General features: G+C 41.8%; 1 protein-coding gene across 1 annotated transcript in view; it reads left to right on the top strand.

Annotated features, from left to right (window-relative positions):
- The first annotated feature begins 4338 nt into the window (after window positions 1–4338).
- CHST8 (carbohydrate sulfotransferase 8) overlaps window positions 4339–11280 on the top strand; it is a 482689-nt gene continuing 475747 nt past the window's right edge. The window contains exon 1 of the mRNA XM_060788459.2: window positions 4339–4740. The gene's annotated coding sequence lies outside the window, so the exon portion shown is untranslated. The remainder of the gene's footprint in view (window positions 4741–11280) is intronic.

Below are 11280 nucleotides of genomic sequence, written 5' to 3'. Positions count from 1 at the left end.
TTTAATAATAATAATAATAATAATAAATACACAATTTTTCCCCTCAATGGGGCATTTATTATTATTATTATAAATAATAATAATAATAATAATAATAAAGACACAATTTTTCCCTCAATGGGGCATTTATTATTATTATTATTATTTATAATAATAATAATAATAATAAAGACACAATTTTCCCCTCAATGGGGCATTTATTATTATTATTATTATTATAAATAATAATAATAATAATAATAATGACACAATTTTTCCCTCAATGGGGCATTTATTATTATTATTATTATTTATAATAATAATAATAATAATGACACAATTTTCCCTCAATGGGGCATTTATTATTATTATTATAAACAATAATAATAATAATAATAAAGACACAATTTTCCCTCAATTGGGCATTTATTATTATTATTAATATTATTATTATTATAAATAATAATAATAATAAAGACACAATTTTCCCCTCAATGGGGCAATTATTATTATTATAAATAATAATAATAATAATAATAATAATAATGACACAATTTTTCCCTAAATGGGGCATTTATTATTATTATTATTATTATTATTATTATAAATAATAATAATAATGACACAATTTCCCCCTCAATGGGGCATTTATTATTATTATAAATAATAATAATAATAATAATAATAATAATAATAATAATAATATTTTCTCATTTAATGGCTTGGGATCAATGCTATGCCATGCTGGGATTTGTAGTTTGCTGAAGCACCAGCATACTTTGCCAGAGAAGGCTCAGGACCTGGTCAAACTACACCCTCCCTGGCTCCATAGCATTGAACCAAGGCAATGAAAGGGGATTAGTTCTAGTTCGGACTAGAGCCCGGAGCGGACAGAATCCCAGAGGCTCTCCCTCCCTCCCTCCCTCTCCTCCTCCTCCTCCTTCAGTGCGCGCTCCCGCCTGGCTCGTGATGGCAAGGTGCGCGCGCCTAGATGCCAGGCTTTCCCAGGAGGGTCCCGACCTGCAAAGGAGAAAGAAGAAAGAGGAGGAGCCTCGGATTCCTGGGATTTAAAGGGGAAAAAGAGCCTCCTTCCTTCAATGGGGAATGGGGGGTCTCCTCTCCAGCCCCTTCCCTCCCTTATCTGTGCAGGGAGGGAGGCTGTCATGGCGGAGGAGGAAAGAAAGGGAAGCAGAGGGAGGAGATAGGAAAGAAGAATGGAAAGGGAAAGGGAAGAGGATGGAGAAATGAAGGGAATGGAAGGAAAGGAAAACAAAGGGAGGAGATAGGAAAGAAGGATAGAAAGGGGAAGGGTAAGAGAAAGGAAAGGGAAGGGAGAGAAAGGAAAGACAGTGAAGGGAAGGAGAAAGGAAAGGGAAAGGAAAAGAGAGAGGAAAGGATGGAGAAATGAAGGGAATGGAAGGAAAAAAGGGGGAGATAGGAAAGAAGAATGGAAAGGGAAAGGGAAGGGTAGGAGAAAGGAAAGGGAAGGAGGGAGAAAAGAAAGAAAGTGAAGAGAAGGAAAGGAGAAAGGAAAGGGAAAGAGACAGGAAAGGATGGAGAAAGGAAGGGAATGGAAAGAAAGGAAAGGAAAACAAAGGGAGGAGATAGGAAAGAAGAATGGAAAGGGAAAGGGAAGGGTAGGAGAAAGGAAAGGGAAGGGGGGAAAGGAAGGAAAGGGAAGGAGGGAGAAAAGAAAGAAAGTGAAGAGAAGGAAAGGAGAAAGGAAAGGGAAAGAGACAGGAAAGGATGGAGAAAGGAAGGGAATGGAAAGAAAGGAAAGGAAAACAAAGGGAGGAGATAGGAAAGAAGAATGGAAAGGGAAAGGGAAGGGTAGGAGAAAGGAAAGGGAAGGAGGGAAAGGAAGGAAAGGGAAGGAGGGAGAAAAGAAAGAAAGTGAAGAGAAGGAAAGGAGAAAGGAAAGGGAAAGAGAAAGGAAAAGAGATAGGAAAGGATGGAGAAATGGAGGGAATGGAAGGAAAACAAAGGGAGAAGATAGGAAAGAAGAATTGAAAGGGAAGGGTAGGAGAAAGGAAAGGTGGGAAAGGGAGGAAAGGGAAGGAAGGAGGAAGGAAAGAAAGTGAGGAGAAGGAAAGGAGAAAGGAAAGGGAAAGAGAAAGGAAAAGAGATAGGAAAGGATGGCGAAATGAAGGGAATTGGAAGGAAAACAAAGGGAGGAGATAGGAAAGAAGAAAGGAATAGGGAAGGGAAGGGTAGGAGAAAGGAAAGAGAGTGAAGAGAAGGGGGAGAAAGGAAAGGGAAAGAGAAAGGAAAAGGGACAGGAAAAGATGGAGAAATGAAGGGAATGGAAGGAAAGGAACACAAAGGGAGGAGATAGGAAAGAAGAATGGAAAGGGAAGGGAAGGGTAGGAGAAAGAAAGGGAAAGGGAAGGGAGGAGAAAGGAAAGAGAAGGAGAAAAAGGAAAGGGAAAGAGAAAAAAGTGAAGAGAAGGAAGAAGGGAAGGAAAGGATGGAGAAATGGAGAAAAGAAATGAAGTGAAGGAGAGAAAAAGAGAAGGGAAGGAGAAAGGGAAGGGAAGTTAAGAAGGAAAGGGAAAGAGAAAAAAGGAAAGGTAGGAATGGAGAAAGGGAAGGAATGGAAGGAGAAAGGAAATGAAAGAGAAAGGAAGGGAAGGAATGAAGAAAGGGAAGGGAAGGAGAAAGGAAAGAGAGGAGAGGAGAAATGGAAGTAGGGAAAGGGAATGGAAGGGAAAGGAAGGGGGAAGGGAAGGAGAAAGGAAGGGAAAGGAAAGAGAAAGGGAAGGGGTAGGGAAGGAGAAAGAAAAAGAAAGGGGAAAGAAAAAGAGAAAGGAAAGGAAGGAAGGGAAAGGAGAAAAGAAAGAGAAGAGGAGAAGGGAAAAGAAGGAAAGGAAGGAGAAAGGAATGGAAAGAAAGGAAGTGATAGCAGAGGGAAGGAGAAAGGAAAAGAAGAAGGAATGGAGGAAGGAAAGGAAAGTGCAAGGGAAGGTAAAGAGAAAGGAAAGGAAGGAGGAAGGAAAGCAAAGGAGAATGCAAGGGAAGTGAAAGAGAAAGAGAGAGAAAGGAAAGGAGAATGCAAGAGAAGGGAAAGAAAAGGGAAAGGAAAGAGGAGGGAAGGAAAGTAAAGGAAGAAGGGAAGGGAAGAAGAATGCAAGGGAAGGGAAAGAGAGAAGTAAAGGAAAGGGAAGGGAAGGGAAGGAGAATGCAAGGGAAGGGAAAGTGAAAGGGAAGGGAAGGGAAGGAAAGGAAAAGAAGGGAAGGAGAATGCAAGGGAAAGGAAAGAGAAAGGAAGGGAAAGGAAAGGAGAATGCAAGGGAAGGGAAAGAGAAAGGGAAGGAAAGGAAAGGAAAAGAAGAAGGGAAGGAGAATGCAAGGGAAAGGAAAGAGAAAGGGAAAGGAAAGGAGAATGCAAGGGAAGGGAAAGAGAAAGGGAAGGAAAAGAAAGGAAAGGAAAAGAAGGGAAGGAGAATGCAAGGGAAAGGAAAGAGAAAGGAAAGGAGGAAGGGAAGGGAAGGAGGAAGGGAATGGAAGGAAAGGAGAAGGCAAGAGAAGGGAAAGAGAAAGGAAAGGAAGAAAGGAAGGGAAGGAGAATGCAAGGGAAGGGAAAGAGAAAGGGAAGGAAAAGAAAGGAAAGGAAAGGAAAAGAAGGGAAGGAGAATGCAAGGGAAGGGAAAGTGAAAGGGAAGGAAAGGAAAGGAAAAGAAGGAGGGAAGGAGAATGCAAGGGAAAGGAGAAAGAGAAAGGAAAGGAAAGGAGAATGCAAGGGAAGGGAAAGAGAAAGGGAAGGAAAGGAAAGGAAAAGAAGAAGGGAAAGAGAATGCAAGGGAAAGGAAAGAGAAAGAGAAAGGAAGGGAAAGGAAAGGAGAATGCAAGGGAAGGGAAAGAGAAAGCGAAGGAAAGGAAAAGAAGAGAAGGAGAATGCAAGGGAAAGGAAAGAGAAAGGGAAAGGAAGGGAAAGGAAAGGAGGAAGGGAAGGAGACTGCAAGGGAAAGGAAAAAAAGAAAGGAAGGGAAAGGAAAGGAGGAAGGTAATGGAAGGAAAGGAGAATGCAAGGGAAGGGAAAGAGAAAGGAAAGGAAAGGAAAGGAAAGGAAAGAAGGGAATGGAAGGAAAGGAGAATGCAAGGGAAGGGAAAGAGAAAGGGAAGGGAAGGAGAGGAGAGGAAAGGAAAGGAAGAAGGGAAGCGAAGCGAAGGGGAATGCAAGGGACGGGAAGGAGAAAGGAAAGCAAAGGAAAGGAGGAAGGGAAGGGTAGGAGGAAAGAGATAGGAAACGAAAGGGAGGAGGATGGAAAGGAGAAAGAAAGGGGTTCAGAGGGTCCTTGTGTTTTGGAGAGAGATAGAGAGAGGAAAGGGAAGGGAAGGAAAAGGAAAGGAGAAGGGAAGGGAATGAGGAAAGGAGGGGGAGACGGCTGGCGGAATGGCTGTGTCCCCCTCCCTCCTCGGGAAAGGAGGAGAGAGAGAGAGAGGAGGGCGCGGCCAAGGAAGGAGGGAAGGAGGGAAGAGGAGGAGGAGGAGGAGGAGAAAGAGAACGAGGGCGCATCGCGGCTCCGCTCCCGCGCAGTTTGCCGGGGCAAAGAAGAGGAGGAAAAAGACGAGGAAGCAGGGAAGAGGAGGGACCCTCCTCCCTCCCCCCAGCAAAGAAGGATCATACAAGGGAGACGGAGGAGGAAGAGAAGGAGGAGGAAGAAGGGGAAGATGATGCGCGGCTCCTGAGCGCCCCAAAGGCTCTCCTTGCCTTGGCTTCCCCCAAGATGCGGACAGGAGGAGGAGGAAGAAGAGGCCCAGGTGAGTCTCCCTCGGGTGGGCGCGGATACCGGGACCCGCCCCTATTTTGGAGAGAGTGGCATCCGCGCCGGGTTCTAGTCCGAACTTCCACCGAGTTCCGCGTCGGGAGGTCTTGCGGAGGGATCCGCTCTGGGTTCTAGTGCCAATGTTATGTGTTAGTGGTAAACTCTTGTATGGAATGGTGTGAGTGTAAGAGAGAGAAAGAGGGGGGAAGAAAGACTCTGGCTCTGGGTTCTAGTGTGAACTTTACATATCGTATGTCATTATTTATTATTGACAACTCCTGTATGGAATGGTGTGAGTGTGAGAGAGAAAGAGAGAGAGAGAGAGAGAAAGAGAGAGAGAGGAATTGAGAGAGAGAGGAAGGAAGGAAGGAAGGAAGGAAGGATGGAAGAAAGACTGAGCTGCTCTGGGTTCTAGTGTGAACTTTGTATTATGTATATAATTATTTATTATTGACAACTCCTGTATGGAATGGTGTGAGTGTAAGAGGGAGAAAAGGAAGGAAGGAAGGAAGGAAGGAAGGAAGAGAGAGAGAGAGTGGGATTGAGAGAGAGGGGAAGGAAAGAAGGAAGACAGAACTGCTCTGGATTCTAGTGTGAACTTTATATAGGCATATCATTATTAATTATTGACAACTCCTGTATGGAATGGTGTGAGTGTCAGAGAGAAAAAGAAAGAAAGTAAGACTGAGCTGCTTTGGGTTCTAGTGTGAACTTTATATTATGTATATATTATTTATTATTGACAACTCCTGTATGGAATGGTGTGAGTGTAATAGAGAGAAAAGGAAGGAAGGGAGAGAGGGAAGGATTGAGAGAGAGGGGAAGGAAGGAAGGAAGGAATGAAGGAAGGAAGGAAGGAAGGAAGACTGAGCTGTTCCGGGTTCTAGTGTGAACTTTGTATTATGTATGTCATTATTTATTATTGACAACTCCTGTATGGAATGGAGTGAGTGTAATAGAGAGAAAAGGAAGGAAGGAAGGAAGGAAGGAAGGAAGGAAGGAAGGAAGGGAGGGGGAGATTAAGAGAGAGAGGAAAGAGGGAAGGAAGGAAGGAAGGAAGGAAGACTGAGCAGCTCTGGGTTCTAGTGTGAACTTTATGTATGTATTGTTTATTATTGACAACTCCTGTATGGCATGGTGTGAGTGTAATAGAGAGAAAAGGAAGGAAGGAAGGAAGGGAGAGAGAGAGAGAGAGGAAGGAAGGAAGGAAGAGAAAGAGAGAGGAAGGAAGGAAGGAAGACTGAGCTGCTCTGGGTTCTAGTGTGAACTTTGTATTATGTATGTCATGGTTTATTATTGACAACTCCTGCATGGAATGGTGTGAGTGTGAGAGAGAGAGAAAGAAAGAAAGTGAGTGAGTGACAGAGAAGAATTGAGAGAGAGTGGAAGGAAGGAAGGAAGAAAGAAAGACCGAGCTGTTCTGGGTTCTGGTGTGAACTTTGTATTATGTATGTATTGTTTATTATTGACCACTTCTCTATGGAATGGTGTGAGTGTAATAGAGAGAAAAGGAAGGAAGGAAGAGAGAGAGAGTGGGATTGAGAGAGGGGGGAAGGAAGGAAGGAAGGCTGAGCTGTTCTGGGTTCTAGTGTGAACTTTGTCTTATGTATGACATGATTTATTATTGACAACTCCTGTATGGAATGGAGTGAGTGTAATAGAGGGAAAGAAGGAAGGAAGGAAGGAAGGAAGGAAGGAAGGAAGGAAGGAAGGAAGGAAGGAAGGCTGAGCTGCTCTGGGTTCTAGCATGAACTTATTATTATGTATGACATTATTTATTATTGACCACTTCTCTATGGAATGGTGTGAGTGTCAGAGAGAAAAAGAAAGAAAGTAAGCCTGAGTTGCTCTGGGTTCTAGTGTTAACTTTACATTTATGTATGTACTGTTTATTATTGACAACTCCTATATGCATGGTGTGAGTGTAATAGAGAGAAAAGGAAGGAAGGAAGGAAGGAAGGAAGGAAGGAAGGAAGGAAGGAAGGAAGGAAGGAAGACTGAGCTGCTCTGGGTTCTAGCATGAACTTATTATTATGTATATATTATTTATTATTGACCACTCCTCTATAGAATGGTGTGAGTGTAATAGAGGGAAAAGGAAGGAAGGAAGGGAGAGGGGGGATTGAGAGAGAGGGGAAGGAAGGAAGGAAGGACGGAAGGAAGGAAGGAAGGAAGACAACTGCTCTGGATTCTAGTGTGAACTTTATATAGGCATATCATTATTAATTATTGACAACTCCTGTACGGAATGGTATGAGTGTAAGAGAACGAGAGAGAGAAAGGAAGGAAGGAAGAAGAAAGAGAGGAAGGAAGGAGCTGTTCTGGATTTTAGTGTGAACTTGATATATGTATATACTATAATCATTTACTATCGACAACTCCTGTATGGAATGGTGTGAGTGTCAGAGAGAAAAAGAAAGAAAGTAAGACTGAGCTGCTCTGGGTTCTAGTGTGAACTTTATATTATGTATGCCATTATTTATTATTGACCACTTCACTATGAAATGGTGTGAGTTAATAGAGAGAAAAGGAAGGAAGGAAGGAAGGAAGGAAGGAAGGAAAAGAGGGGGGACTGAGAGAGAGGAAGGAAGAGAGGAAGGAAGGAAGGAAGACTGAGCTGCTCTGGGTTCTAGTATGAACTTTATATTATGTATGTTTTGTTTATTATTGACCACTTCTCTATGGAATGGTGTGAGTGTAATAGAGAGAAAAAGAAGGAAGGAAGAGAGAGAGGGAAGGATTGAGAGAGAGAGGAAGAAGGAAGGAAGGAAGGAAGGAAGGAGAAAGAAAGAAAGATTGATCTGCTCTGGGTTCTAGTGTGAACTTAATATTATGTATGTATTGCTTATTATTGACCACTTCTCTATGGTGTGAGTGTAATAGAGAGAAAAGGAAGGAAGAGAGGGGGGGGGGATTGAGGGAGAAGGGAAGAAGGAAGGAAAGAAGACTGAGCTGCTCTGGGTTCTAGTGTGAACTTTATATTATGCATGTATTATTATTGACCACTTCTCTATGGAATGGTGTGAGTGTAATAGAAAAGGAAGGAAGGAAGGGAGAGGGTGGGATTGAGAGAGGGGGGAAGGAAGGAAGACAGAACTGCTCTGGGTTCTAGTGAGAACTTTGTATTATGTATGTCATTATTATTGACAACTCATGTATGGAATGGTTTGAGTGTAAGAGTGAGGAAAGGAAGGAAGGAAGGAAGGAAGGAAGGAAGGAAGGGAGAGAGGGAGAAGGAAGGAAAACAGAACTGCTCTGGGTTCTAGTGAGAACTTTGATTATATATGTCATTATTTATTATTGACAACTCCTGTATGGAATGGTGTGAGTCTCAGAGGGAGAAAAGGAAGGAAGGAAGGAAGGAAGGAAGGAAGGAAGGAAGGAAGGAAAGAAGGAAGGAAGGAAGGAAGACAGAACTGCTCTGGATTCTAGTGTGAATTTTATATAGGCATATTATTATTAATTATTGACAACTCCTGTATGGAATGGTGTGAGTGTAAGAGAATGAGAAAAAGGAAGGAAAGAGCTGCTCTGGATTCTAGTGAGAACTTTATATAGACATGTCATTATTAATTATTGACAACTCCTGTATGGAATTGGTGTGAGTGTAAGAGAATGAGAGGAAAAAAAGAAAGGAAGGAAGAAGAAAGAGAGGAAGGAAGGAGCTGCTTTGGATTTTAGTGTGAACTTTATATATGTATATAATTATTTATTATTGCCAACTCCTGTATGGAATGGTGTGAGTGTCAGAGAAAGAAAGGAAGGAAGGAAGGAAGGAAGGAAGGAAGGCCGAACATCTCTGGGTTGTAGTGTCAACTTTATATATGTATGTCATTATTTATCATTTACAACTCCTGTATCAAATGGTGTGAGTGTAAGAGAAAGGAAGGAAGGAAGGAAGGCCAAGCTGCTCTGGGTTTTGCTGTCAACTTTATATATGTATGGATTATTTATTGTTTACTACTCTTGTATGGAATGGTGTGAGTGCAAGAGAAAGACCGAACTCTCTCTGGGCTCTAGTGCAAACTTTAGATATGTTTTTATTATTTACAACTCCTGTATGGAATGGTGTGAGTGTAAAGGGGGAAAGGAATGAAGAAAGCAAAAGAAGAAGGGAGAGGGAGGAAGGATGGAAGAAAGAAAGAAAGAAAGAAAAAGTAGGAGAGAGAGGAAGGAAGGAAGGAAGGAAGAGAGAGAGAGAGAAAAGAAATAAAAAGAAAAGGGAGGAGAGAGAGAGGAAGGAAGGAAGAGAGAGAGAAAGAAAAGAAAGAAAGAAGGGGAAAAAGGAGGGAGAGAGGAAGGAAGGAAGGAAGGAAGGAAGGAAGAAAGAAAAAGTAGGAAAGAGAAAGGAAGAGAGAGAGAGAGAAAAGAAATAAAAAGAAAAAGGAGGAGAGAGAGAGAGGAAGGAAAGAAAGAGAGAGAAGAAAGAAAGAAAGAAAAAGGAGGAGAGAGAGGAAGGATGAAAGAAAGAGAGAAAGAAAAGAAAGAAAGAAAGAAAGGAGGGAGAGAGGAAGGAAGGAAGAAAAGAAAGAAGGAAAGAAAAAAGAAGGAGAGAGAGAGGAAGGAAGGAGGGAAGAAAGAAAAAGAAGGAGAGAGAGGGAGGAGAGAAGAAAAAAGAGAAGGAGAGATAGAGAGAAAGGAAGGAAGGAAGGAAGGAGAGAGAAAGAAAGAAAGAAAGAAAAAGGAAAGAGAGTGAGGAGAAGAAAAAAGAAAGAGAAAGAGAGAGAAAGGAAGGAAGGAGATAGAAGAAGGAAGAAAGAAAAAAGAAAGAGAAGGTGAGAGAAAAAGAAAGAAAGAAAGAGGAGAGAGAGAGAGGAAAGAAGACCCAGGTGTTCTGGATTCTAGTGTGAATCTATGTATGTATATGTATACGCCATTATTTCTTATTTACAACTCTTGTATGGAATGGTGTGAGTATAAGAAAGAGAGAAAGAAAGATCCAGGTGCTCCGGCTTTTAGTGCGAACTTTCTCTGAACTGTGTGGATTTCAACTTGTATTTGAACTGTTGCGCTTCTTGTTGCATGTCTTTGAATAGTGTTGTATCTCTTGCTTTCATGATGTCAAGACAGGCGGGTAATAAGTACAGTACTATTATATTGTACAGTATTGTTATATTATACCGCAAATACAGTATAATAATATTTAATAATATTTAATAATATTTAATAATATTTAATAATATCTAATAATATCTAATAATATCTAATATGGAGCCCCCGGTGGCGCAGTGGGTTAAAGCACTGAGCTGCTGAGCTTGTTGATCGAAAGGTCGCAGGTTCGATTCCGGGGAGCGGCGTGAGCTTCCGCTGTCAGCCCTAGCTTCTGCCAACCTAGCAGTTCGAAAACATGCAAATGTGAGTAGATCAATAGGTACCGCTCCGGCGGGAAGGTAACAGCGCTACATGCAGTCATGCCGGCCACATGACCTTGGAGGTGTCTACGGACAACGCTGGCTCTTCGGCTTAGAAATGGAGATGAGCACCACACCCCAGAGTCAGACATGACTGGACTTAATGTCAGGGGACTACCTTTACCTTTTTAATAATATCTAATAATATTTAATAATATTTAATAATATTTAATAATAATAATAATAATAATAATAATAATCTAATTGTGGTTTCTCTGTAAGAGATCTGATCTGGGTTCTAGTCTGAACTTTTCTCCCACCGGGGAGAGGAAGTGTCAGACACACCTTTCCTTGAGTTCCCTCTGAGGAAGGGATTGGGTGTGAGATATTCGGACTAAAACCCAAAGCGGATGGTTTGATTTTGGACTGGGTCCTCCAACACAGGACCCTGTGTCAGAGAAGAAGCCCACCTGGAAAGGAACTTTGCAAAAGCATATTTAAGAAGAGAGAGAGTTGCAAGGACAGGCAGTCCCCGAGTTACAAACATCCAACTTACAAACAACTCACAGTTACAAACTAGATTGATCCCATAGGAAGTGAGAAAAATCTTCTACCCTCTAAAGAAACCCAATGTTTTCTGCAGTTCCTGGATTCAAACCCAAAGCAAATTATCTTTTCTAAAAAGTGGCTGTACAAGAGGGAAAACTCCAAAGATTTCTGATCCCAAGCATTTTGGATCAGGGATCCCCAGCTTGTATTGAATGGAGTATGTATATCTGCATGGTGCTATATTGAATATCAGGCACAGCACGTACATACCGTATACATTGCTATTGTTATTATGATTGTAGAGTATAGATCAGTGGTTCTCAACCTTCCTAATGGCGTGACCCCTGAATACAGTCCCTCCTGTTGTGTTGACCCCCAACCATAACGTTGTTTCTCTTGCTACTTCATAACAGTCATTTTACTACTGTTATAAATCATAATGTAAATATTAGATATGCAAGATGTATTTTCATTCACTGGACCAAGGTGGACACAAATACCCAATGCACCCACATGTGAATGCTAGTGGAGTTGGGGGAGGATTGATTTTGTAATTTGGAAGTTGTAGCTACTGGGATTTATAGTTCACCTATAATCAAAGAGCATTCTGAACTCCAGCGATGGATTTGAACCAA

This window comes from Anolis sagrei, chromosome 8 (genome assembly GCF_037176765.1).
Source record: "Anolis sagrei isolate rAnoSag1 chromosome 8, rAnoSag1.mat, whole genome shotgun sequence".
Taxonomy (NCBI): Eukaryota; Metazoa; Chordata; class Lepidosauria; order Squamata; family Dactyloidae; genus Anolis; species Anolis sagrei.
The sequence above is the reverse complement of the archived record's forward strand: the minus strand, read 5'-3'. Positions and strand labels throughout refer to the sequence as shown.